This window comes from Schistocerca nitens, chromosome 1 (genome assembly GCF_023898315.1).
Source record: "Schistocerca nitens isolate TAMUIC-IGC-003100 chromosome 1, iqSchNite1.1, whole genome shotgun sequence".
NCBI lineage: Eukaryota > Metazoa > Arthropoda > Insecta > Orthoptera > Acrididae > Schistocerca > Schistocerca nitens.
Window position 1 is genome coordinate 486,893,439 of NC_064614.1, and position 12,614 is coordinate 486,906,052.

The 12,614-nt window shown below is 38.4% G+C and overlaps 1 protein-coding gene across 1 annotated transcript in view; it reads right to left on the reverse strand.

The window, feature by feature from the left end:
- Window positions 1–12,614, reverse strand: part of LOC126252443 (ubiquinone biosynthesis protein COQ4 homolog, mitochondrial) — a 128,390-nt gene that overhangs the window by 114,805 nt on the left and 971 nt on the right. The gene's annotated exons all lie outside the window — the stretch shown is intronic.

Genomic DNA, 12,614 nt, shown 5'->3' on the forward strand with positions numbered 1-12,614 from the left:
ACACGCCTTGAAAATGCTGGGAAGGTTTCCTATAGGCGAAACTGCTTCTTTCTAGCATAATTTTTTTATCTCTGCAAGTACTCTGTCTCTAATGTTTCTGCTACTTATGAGTCTACCTACTTTTCTACCTACATATAAGTGATGTATTTTAGATAATGAGACCAGTATGTGTGAAAGTAAAAAATGTTTATGGGAAGAGATCAGAGGGTGAATAGAGGCACCACTGAATAAAGAGTATTTCCTTTTTACTGGAATGTAGAATTTCAGCAACATAGATCTTTGTTTTGACAGTTATTCAGAGTAATTCTGTCACTCTACTAGTGTGAATGTTAACATAAGAAGGTAGTGAAGGGGAGAGATACAAACAGCACCTTATTTCTTTTGTGTCCAAGTCTCAGGTTCAGATTTGAGTCATGTATTGTGGTGCAAATGTCTTTAAGAGGTTGCCAGCAGATGTCAGGCAAGAATATTTTTTTAAAACTAAATTATCTGATTAGATAATTTGAAATAAGAGGCCCTATCGGCTCCCAATGAGAGCATGCAGCTGGGAAGGGGTGAAGCTTCCACTTTACAACACATAGTGTTTTGATGCTATTTAGCAGTTGCTGGATGTGTCTTCCAAACCTTGTCAGTGCTCTGTTCGTCATCTCTGCTCACCATCTTTTGGTGTAAAACACCTTTCTGTTTTATTATGATTGTATATCCACAGTTTATCGTGTAGATATGAGTCTATAATTCTGCTACCTGTTAGCCTCTCTAAGGAGAATTATTTTTTTGCATTCCAGAGAAGGTCTGATGATGTTCTATATAGGCCTATGATCAAAACCAGTTTACCATTGACATTTTACTTTTAATTTGTAATGAAAATTTGCAATCACAACTTATTATTACTTCAAATTATCAGACAAGAAATGATAATCCCCCCCCCCCCCCAACTAAAAAATAAACTAAGAAGTACTTTAAAAGCTGCTTCTTCTGGTATACTGAAACAGAATATTTTGACTTGGGGATATAAAGCCTCCCCCAAAGTAGTTACGGTTCTATTAATATGCATAACTTCCTGCTTTGTAACAGATTTTAAAAATCTACAAATTATTCCCATAATTAACACTGTGTCATTGTGAACAGTTTAGCATTAGGTATACAATACACTATTATTTGTTACACATCTTCATAATAGACATTACCGCTTGTCATGTATCTACCAGTAATTTTCTGTCCTCTACTGGCGTAAATTTTAAATTTTCTTTCAAATTGGTAGGATTCCCAGTTACTGGTTTTTTGTTAGATAGAATATTGTTGAAGATTTTGACACTAGTTCATAAGCCCATGCTGATCCTAGACTACATGAAAATTATAGAAATCACAGTAACCTGCAGTGGCTGCCTTCTGTCTATTAATGTATTACTTAATTCATTCCATACTCCTGATGGCTCTCCAGATGATGGGATTTACAAAACACAATGTGTGAATAAATGTAAATGTATAACTCGCTCTCCTGTAATTGTGTTTCTTGCAGTCATTTCCAGCCACTACAATCTACTGCCACACCTCTTTTTATGCTACAGCGGCAAGCGTTGCATACGTTTACCAGGTAAACACCCACATATTTCTACCTATACTGTATAATAGTGCATAAAAATATTGTTCAAATATAATCACGTTTTTAAATAATTTTTCCATCTTTCCTTCCATCCACTGTGACTCTTTAAGAAGTTCATTCTGAATTTGGTTAAAAATGTATCCAGCAAAGCTTTCAATTTTGTATATGTGCCTGTAAACAACTCAGTGCTTCAACATGTCCCATTATTGATGCAGTATACCTACAGTCATATTCTTTTGTAGATTAAAAATATATCTGTTAATGTTTAACTTGATTAGTTTCAAATCTCCGAATGTTCTCCTACATCTACATTTATATACATACTCTGCAAAGCCACCATACGGTGCATGGCAGAGGATTCCTTGTACCACTACTAGGCATTTCCTTTCTTATTTCACTTGCAAATGGAGTACGGGAAAACCCACTGTCTTCATGCCTCGGTATGAGCCGTGACAGGAGAATCGTGCTGCACTCAGCTGCAAATGCCTGTTCTCTAAACTTTGTCAACAGTGTTTCAAAAAATGATGTCTTCTTCCCTCTAGAGATTTCCCTTTGAGTTCATGAAGCAGCTCCGTAATACTTGCTTGTTGATCGGACCTACAAGTAACAAGCCTAACACATAATGCAATTTACAAAACACAATGTGTGAAGGAATAAAAATATGTGGCAACACTGATTTATTTATAGTGAACCAATTTCAAAATGTTTGCAGCAGCAGGAATCAAAATAATTTTATGGCTGCCCACGCGTCATTTAAAACTTCATGCTCAAACCCTGCAGTAGCTAACTATGAAAATTTATAACCAAGTAAAAGGAAAATAATTGCTCAATATTAATTTAGAATAACTGTAAAAAATCTTATATGACAAACTGGTGCAGAAATGTTACTATTCAATTGAAGAGTTCATGAAGGATGATCTGAAAATTTATGTAGGAGAGAACATGTACTTAGGTTTGTTGTTGTTGTGGTCTTCAGTCCTGAGACTGGTTTGATGCAGTTCTCCACGCTACTCTATCCTGTGCTAGCTTCTTCATCTCCCGGTACCTACTGCAACCCACATCCTTCTGTATCTGTTTAGTGTATTATCTCTTGGTCTCCCTCTATGATTTTTACCCTCCATGCTGCCCTCCAATACCAAATTGGTGATCCCTTGATGCCTCAGAACATGTCCTACCAACTGATCCCTTCTTCTAGTCAAGTTGTGCCACAAACTTTATCTTCTCCCCAATCCTATTCAATACCTCCTCTACCCATCTAATCTTCAGCATTCTTCTATAGCACCACATTTCAAAAACTTCTATTCTCTTCTTGTCTAAACTAGTTATCGTCCATGTTTCACTTCCATACATGGCTACACTCCATACAAATACTTTCAGAAACATCTTGCTGACACTTAAATCTATACTAGATGTTAACAAATTTCTCTTCTTCAGAAACGCTTTCCTTTCCATTGCCAGTCTACATTTTATATCCTCTCTCCTCTGACCATCATCAGTTATTTTGCTCCCCAAATAGCAAAACTCCTTTACTATTTTAAGTGTCTCATTTCCTAATCTAATTCCCTCGGCATCATCCAACTTAATTCGACTACATTCCATTATCCTCATTTTGCTTTTGTTGATGTTAATCTTATATCCTCATTTCAAGACACTGTCCATTCCGTTTAACTGCTCTTCAAGGTCCTTTGCTGTCTCTGACAGAATTATAATGCCATAGGCGAACCTCAAAGTTTTTATCTCTTCTCCATGGATTTCAATACTTACTCCGAATTTTTCTTTTGTTTCCTTTACTGCTTGCTCAATATAGAGATTGAATAACATTGGGGAGAGGCTACAACCCTGTCTCACTCCCTCCCCAACCACTGCTTCCCTTTCATGCCCCACAACTCTTATAACTGCCATCTGGTTTCTGTACAAATTGTAAATAGCGTTTTGCTCCCTGTATTTTACCCCTGCCACCTTTAGAATTTGAAAGAGAGTATTCCAGTCAACATTGCCAAAAGCTTTCTCTAAGTCTACAAATGCTAGAAACGTAGGTTTGCCTTTCCTTAATCTTTCTTCTAAGACAAGTCGTAAGGTCATTATTGCCTCACGTGTTCCAACATTTGTACGGAATCCAAACTGATCTTCCCCGAGGTCGGCTTCTACCAGTTTTTCCATTCGTCTGTAAAGAATTCGTGTTAGTATTTTGCAGCTGTGACTTATTAAACTGATAGTTCAGTAATTTTCACATCTGTCAACACCTGCTTTATTTGGGATTGGAATTATTATATTCATCTTGAAGTCTGAGGTATTTTACCTGCCTTATACATCCTGCTCACCAGATGGTAGAGTTTTGTCATGACTGGCTCTCCCAAGGCTGTCAGTAGTTCTAATGGAATGTTGTCTACTCCAGGGGCCTTGTTTCGACTCAGGTCTTTCAGTGCTCTGTCAAACTCTTCACACAGTATTGTATCTCCCATTTCATCTTTATCTACATCCTCTTCCATTTCCATAATATTGTCCTCAAGTACATCGCCCTTGTATAGACCCTCTATATACTCCTTCCACCTTTCTGCTTTCCCTTCTTTGCTTTGAACTGGGTTTCCATCTGTGCTCTTGATATTCATACAAATAGCTCTCTTTTCTCCGAAGGTCTCTTTAATTTTCCTGTAAGCAGTATCTATCTTACCCCTAGTGAGATAAGCCTCTACATCCTTACATTTGTCCTCTAGCCATCCCTGCTTAGCCATTTTGCACTTCCTGTCAATCTCATTTTTGAGACGTTTGTATTCCTTTTTGCCTGCTTCATTTACTGCATTTTTATATTTTCTCCTTTCATCAATTAAATTCAATATTTCTTCTGTTACCCAAGGATTTCTACTAGCCCTTGTCTTTTTACCTACTTCATCCCTCAGAGCTACCCATTCTTCTTCTACTGTATTTCTTTCCCCCATTCCTGTCAATTGTTCTCTTATGCTCTCCCTGAAACAATGTACAACCTCTGGTTTAGTCAGTTTATTACTTAGGATTAAAGTTTGTTATTAAAAAAAAGAAGAAGAAGAAGAAGAAGAACCAGTTGTCAATCAATTACGTATTTGTGTCTCAATTATGTATCAAGTACAGTATATTATTTTCATGATATTTTTAGAAAAACTGTAAACTATATTTTGTGTTTTGAGACAACAAATTTCTATTCTATTTTGAATAATTTGCTGCCCTATAAATGGTGTATTTCTTGTAGCTATTTCTAGTCATTTAAATCTATTGCCACAGTCTTTTTCACTCTGCATTGCCAAGTGTTGCACCCATTCGTTCACAATCTATTCCTCTCTATCTCTAAAATAATCCATAACAACACATTATGCCAGTACATTTGATGTTATGCAACAATTTTTCTCTTATGTACTCTTAGGAAATTCATTCTGATTTTATTTCAAAATTAATTCTTTCCTGGTTACACGTTTGCAGTGGCAGCAAAACATAGCCACGTGCATGTGTTGGCCCATGTGGGTAGGAGAGGGAGCTGGTGAGAAAGAAGGGTATGCTTTATCAACTGGCTCTGAAGAAGGATATTGATGAAAAGTCTAACAATGTTTTCAGTCTTGTTTATGTTACTGTTGACTACTTAACGCTTCAGCTAAACAGTAAATACCACATACTCCTTCTGTTATTTATACTGTCTACCGAGAACCAGATTCTCCCATATTTTTACAAATGCATTTGAAAACACAAGGAAAAAATCAAATATTAGCTGATATTGTTGACAAGTGCTGTCATAATCATACAGAAACCATGTGTTAAATTTCATCAAGACATATGATAAATTTTCAACTTGACTATAAAAAATAAACAACAGGTTAAAGAATCTTTTTATGTGAGGTATGGTTTTTGAAACTACACAAGATATTTGAGCTCGACATAAGTAATTTATTTGACTAACTTCATTCGTGGCAAGGAAGCCAATACACAAAAGGTGATTAAGGACTTTCAATGCCAGAGACATTTGGCTTCATTTTTAGCCCATTCACAGCTGAGGCTTACATGATTGATTGGACATGACCTAATTTGTACCAGTTCATCTTTATATGCATAAATACCTGTAATATAAAATAAATTATTCTTATAATCATGTGGTGAACTACTTTTAGTAAAGCTTTTTATTGTATGATATGATCGCATTATTAAAACACAATCCACCTGATGACTAAAGAGCTCTAAATTATTTTTGCGCTCTTAAACCTCAACTCCTTGACTATATTTTCTTGGGCCTTTCTGAATACATATGAGAGCATGACCAAAGGCATTGTGGGGAATATATTGTACAATATTTTGTGTATGGCTTGTTTCATAAATAACAAATAACACAAACTGTTACGATCAACTAATTACTTTTATTTTCATTAATTTCACATCAGCATTTCATTTTTTATGGCTTCTAATTTAAAAGAAGAAAAACTGAATGATGTTTATGACTGACTGAGGGTTATTTTTTTCTGTCTGCTTATCCATATAACATTGCTCATGAGCTATTGCACTTCTACAACAGTTGCTCTGCAAGAATTAAATTAAGTGCTACAGCTCCCCATTTATTAACATGAGAGGCAGCTAAATGAAAACTGAACAACCGCAATAATGGGACCATGGAATGTTCCATTCAGAAGACATTTATCCCACTGGGATACCGTTTTGGAAAATGCAGTCGGTCAATGACAGATCCACAGTCACACCTTCCCTTGCACTTTCTCATCCGACTGAAATCGATGCCCTCACATGCCTTTCTTCATTTGGCAACATGTGAAGATAGCACGGTGAATGATCCGGGCAGTATGGGATATATTGCAGAGTTTCTAAACCAAATTGCTGAAGGCAAGCCTGCGTGTGATTGACATTGGTGATGGGCATTATTTTACAACAGGACAATACTATCTGACAGGATTCTGACAGCCTGAGGGCAAGCTGTAAAGCCAACAGTGGAAACATCCCACATCTCACCACCAAAGAAGTCCAAAGCAGTTCACATAATTTCCAGTAAGGTCATGACGACCTACTTCTTCGACTGCTGGGGCCCTCTGTTCATCAGATTACTCAAGTGCAGAACCATAATCACTGTGCAGTACTATGAAGGCAATTTGCAGAAACTGTGATGCACCATCAAGTGAAAATATCCAGGAATGCTGTCAGACGGGATCATACTGTTGTACAATAATGCTAGCCCCCATACTGACCACTGAACGGAGGCTATACTTCAGCAAGTGTTTTGGGAAACACTGCAACATTCTCTCTATAGCCTGGATCCTCCACTGTGTGATTTTCACATCTTTGGTGACATGAAGAAAGAATTGTGTGGACGTCAATTTCAGTCAGATTAGGAAGTGCAAGAGAGGGTGCAGTTGTGAACCCATCAGTTGCTGACCGCATTCAACAAAAGAGGAACTGATTGTCTTGTCTCCTGGTTGGCTAAATGTCTTAAAGCATGTGGTGACTACTTCTGAATGGAACCATCCCTCGTCCCGTTGTAGCAGGTGTTAATTTCATTTGACTGCTTCTGATAATCTGAGAGTCATGATGACAACAAGGAGGAGAGAAAAGAAATACAGAAGATTAGTGCTTAATACCTGAGAATGACGAGGTCATTAGAGATGGGACATATAGTAAAACACAAAATAAGCCTAGGCCTATCGAAGAGAATCATTCCATCCTTTAACCAAAGTAATTCCAGGATACTGCAAAAGATGTAAATCTGGATGGTCATAGGAGAATTTGAGCTATTCTGCTCTGAATCTGGAAGCAGTGCCTTAACCATTGTGCAATCTCATATCAAGAGTTGTTCTACTTGTAGTAATGTTTCATTCGGTGAGGTTGGTACATACTGAAATAAATTAAAAAAAGATATATCAAGGTAAGTAGGTCATATACTGAACAGTCAAAAACCTATTAGCATACTGTACAATAGCAGTATAGTGAACCAGTTATTAACTTTGTAGGATAATTGGTTTAATTCACTGTGCTACAGATTTTGAACTCTATATGAAAAAAATTGTTAAAATGAAAAAAGAAGTAGATTATTACCATAAATGTAACAGTTCCTGTCTTAATAAGAATCACCACAGCTGTATTCACCCATTCATACATCTACATCCATATTTTACAAACCACAGTGAATGCATGGCAGAGAGTATTCCCATCGTACCAGTTATTAGTGCTTTTTCCTGTTCCATTCACATATCAAGGACAGGACAAATGGTTGTTCAAATGCTGCTGTGTGTGCAGTAAGTAGTCTGATCTTGTCACAATGCCTATGGAAGCAAATTGTAGAGGTTGCAGTACATTCCTAGTGTCATCATTCAAAGCCAGCTCCTGAAACTTTGAAAGTGGGCTTTCTTGGGATACTTTACATCCATCTTCAAGAGTCTACCAGTTCAGTTCTTTCATCATCTCTGTGACAGTCTCCTGCAGGTCAAAGAAACATGTAACCATTCATGCTGCCCTTCTCTGTATATTTTCAATATCCCTTGTCGTGTACAATTCCCATACACTTCAGCAATGTTCTAGGATGGGTTGCATGAGTGATTTGAAAGCAATTTCCTTTGTACACTGATTGCGTTTCCCTAGTACCCAACCAATATTTAACTGAAGTCTACCTGCTTTACTCTTGACTGAACCTATGTGATTATTTCATTTCCTGTCCCTACAAAGTGTTAACCCAAGTACAAAGTGTTACACCCAGATATTTGAATGAGTTTACCAGTTCCAAAACTGTGACATACTGAGATTATGGTCAAAGGATAATATGTTTGTTTCATTTCATGATATGCACAAATTTACATTTCTGGACATTCAAGCAGGCTGCCAATATTTTCACCACTTTGAAACCTTAATAACACCTGACTGAATATTTGTACATTTTCTTTCACACTGTACTTCATTTTTGATAACTGCATTACCTGCAAAAAGTCTGAGGCTATTATTAATATTGCCCACCATGTCATTAATATAAAACATGAACAGCAAAGAATCCAACACATTTCCCTGGGTACACCTGAAGTTACGTCTACAGGGTTATTACAAATGATTGAAGCGATTTCACAGCTCTACAATAACTTTATTATTTGAGATATTTTCACAATGCTTTGCACTCACATACAAAAACTCAAAAAGTTTTTTTAGGCATTCACAAATGTTCGATATGTGCCCCTTTAGTGTTTAGGCAGACATAAAGCCGATAATCAAGTTCCTCCCACACTCGGCGCAGCATGTCCCCATCAATGAGTTCGAAAGCATCGTTGATGCGAGCTCGCAGTTCTGGCACGTTTCTTGGTAGAGGAGGTTTAAACACTGAATCTTTCACATAACCCCACAGAAAGAAATCGCATGGGGTTAAGTCGGGAGAGCGTGGAGGCCATGACATGAATTGCTGATCGTGATCTCCACCACGACCGATCCATCGGTTTTCCAATCTCCTGTTTAAGAAATGCCGAACATCACGATGGAAGTGCGGTGGAGCACCATCCTGTTGAAAGATGAAGTCGGCGCTGTCAGTCTCCAGTTGTGGCATGAGCCAATTTTCCAGCATGTCCAGATACACGTGTCCTGTAACGTTTTTTCGCAGAAGAAAAAGGGGCCGTAAACTTTAAACCGTGAGATTGCACAAAACACGTTAACTTTTGGTGGATTGCGAATTTGCTGCACGAATGTGTGAGGATTCTCTACCGCCCAGATTCGCACATTGTGTCTGTTCACTTCACCATTAAGAAAAAATGTTGCTTCATCACTGAAAACAAGTTTCGCACTGAACGCATCCTCTTCCATGAGCTGTTGCAACCACACCTAAAATTCAAAGCGTTTGACTTTGTCATTGGGTGTCAGGGCTTGTAGCAATTGTAAACGGTAAGGCTTCTGCTTTAGCCTTTTCCGTAAGATTTTCCAATCTGTCAGAGCTGTGGTACGTTTAGCTCCCTGTTTGCTTTATTCATCGACTTCCGCGGGCTACGCGTGAAACTTGCCCGCATGCATTCAACCGTTTCTTCGCTCACTGTAGGCCGACCCGTTGATTTCCCCTTACAGAGGCATCCAGAAGCTTTAAACTGCGCATACCATCGCCGAATGGAGTTAGCAGTTGGTCGATCTTTGTTGAACTTCGTCCTGAAGTGTCTTTGCAATGTTATGACAGACTGATGTGAGTGCATTTCAAGCACGACATACGCTTTGTCGGCTCCTGTCGCCATTTTGTCTCACTGCGCTCTCGAGCGGTCTGGCGGCAGAAACCTGAAGTGCGGCTTCAGCCAAACAAAACTTTATGAGTTTTTCTACGTATCTGTAGTGTGTCGTGACCATATGTCAATGAATGGAGCTGCAGTGAATTTATGAAATCGCTTCAATCATTTGTAATAGCCCTGTACATCTGTTGACTCTCCATCCACGATAACCTGCTGTGTCCTCCCTACCAAGAAGTCCTCAATCCAGTCACAAATTTCACTTGATACACCAAACGATCATACTTTCGTTAATAAGCATAGAAGTGGTACTGAATCAAATGCTTTTCAGAAATTGAGAAATACTGCATTACATGACTGCCTTGACCCATGGCTTTCTGATGTCTTGCGAGAAAAGTGCGAGCTGGGTTTCACATAAACAATGTTTTCAAGTCCATATTGGTTGGAGGAGACCATTCTGTTTGAGATATCTCATTATGGTTGAGCTCAGAATGTGTTCTAAGATTTGACAACAAATGGATGTCAGGAACACAGGACAGTGGTTATGCAGATCAATTCTGCTACCCAGTTTATATATGGATGTGACCTGCACTTTCTTCCAGCTACTGAGCATAGTTTTTATTTAGAGGAATCTATGATAAATTATTGATAACAGAGGAGCTAATTAGGTATAAAATCTGATATGGATTCCATCGGGTCCTGGAACTTCATTCAGCTTTTAACAATTTCAGCTGTTTCTCAATACCACTGATATCTATTTAGTTCCATTTCAGTGGTACAAGAATTAAGCTGGGGCAATATTCCTGAGTTTTCCTTTGTGAAGGAACATTTTAAAATAGAGTTAAGCATTTCTGCTCTCGTTTTGGTATCCACAATTTCAGTTCCTTTCTTGTCCAAAAGTGTCCGTACACCAGCACACGGTCAACTATTCTTTTAAACTTGAGCCATATTTCCTCCGCATGCTCCTGTCTTGAGCTAAAATTTTCAAGTTCCTCACTGAGATACGACATTAATACTTCTTTGTCCAGTTTACTGAACATATAGATCTTTCTACTTGTTTTAATTATCCTTTGTACTTTAGTATTCACTGTTACTATAACTGTCTCTTGGTCACTGATACCAGTTTTGATGTGGACATTTTTAAAGTCAGGCCAATTTGTTGTCATTAGATCCAATATATTTCCATCATAAGTGAGATTCCAAACTTTCTATTCTAATTAATTTTCAGAGAAGGCATCTGGTAATGTTTCTCAGGGCATCTTGCTATGCTCACCTCAAACACAACTGTAACCACCCCAACTGATCGCTTGATAGTTAGTCTCCTTCTATGATTACATTAAGATTAGGGAACTTTTGTACAAGCAAACTAAGGTTTTCTCTAAAGTTTTCTGTTACATCAGGAGATAGTCTGGTGGTTGATAGAAACGTCCAACCATAATTTTATGCGCACTCATGATACTGAATCTTGCAAACACAATCTCGCGAGCAGGTTCAGTTTCTATCTTGGTGGATATGAGTTTCTTTTCAATTGTGACAAATACACCACCTCCATTTCCCATTAATCTATCCTTTATGCATATGCTTAAATTTTCCCAAACATCTCACTACTTTCAACTTCTGGTTTTAACCAGCTTTCTATACTTAGTATTATGTGTCACTGCCTTTCAGGTGCACTTCAAACTCTGGCACTTTGTTGTGGATGCTTTGGAAGTTAACCACTAAGAATATAAAATTCTCACTCGGAGTGTTTCTTTGGATATTATACTGATACTTCTGGGTTTCCTACAGCTATTGTGATCTGGATAGGATGGCGTGTCGCCCAATACACTTTGTGTGAAGCTCACACACAGGCAGCTGTTTGGATAGCAGCCTTTGATGTGTAGTGCACATCTGACTCGTTTACAGGGAGCTTACAGGTCTCCATTCTCTGGCGCAAGTATAGGAAGTCATGCCTAGCTTGTAAAAGAGCTCTGATTCAATCATTCCTCTTAAATCAGAACTAGGGAGACACATCTGCCCTGGGAGCAATGCTACTCATTGTAAACTTTGTTGGAATACCGTGGGCAAGGTGGTATTCTCAACCTTCTCTGCCAGTCGTTGGAACAATCCAAGTATGACCTCAGAGACCAGACAACATGCGTTGTTTGTTCCAGCGTGCACCACTACTTGCAGCCGTTGCACCCCATTCCCTCAATGGCTGCTAGAACAGACTCTTCAACATGTTAAATGAGGCCTCCAGGCATACATATTGAGTGCACATGGTACTGCTTCCCACCCTTGTTGCTGTTTCCCTGACGAGGACCTTTATTTTCCATATGTTTCGATTGCCGATGATTGATACAACCCCTACTCTTTTGTGTTTGCCTCTACTTGACAAGGGACAAAGCATGTGTCCCAAAGGGTGAAGTGAATCTCACTGGTTGTTTTGGTTTCAGTGATAATACCCTAATTAATGGCAGAGTGGGATGTACCCTCCCATGCATCTCACACTGATTTCCAGAGTATAAATGTAGATGTAGATGAGTATAACATCCTGAGTTCTCCTTTGTCCCTATCTTGCCTGTACGGGACATCTAAACCTGCCATTGACACACCACTCACAGTTAAGTGTAAATGTTGACAAAGTCTGTATTTCCTGCTGAACCAACACTATCCACAGAGGGGGATAGTACTTGAGGTACTTTTGTTAAGTCTGGTAAATGACTCTTGGTAGCTCTCACAACACATCCATTCGCAACAGCTTCCATTTAGTTGTGGTGATTTCCATCTGCTTATGACAAAAAAGATGTAACTAACACATCCCGGGTCTAAGAACA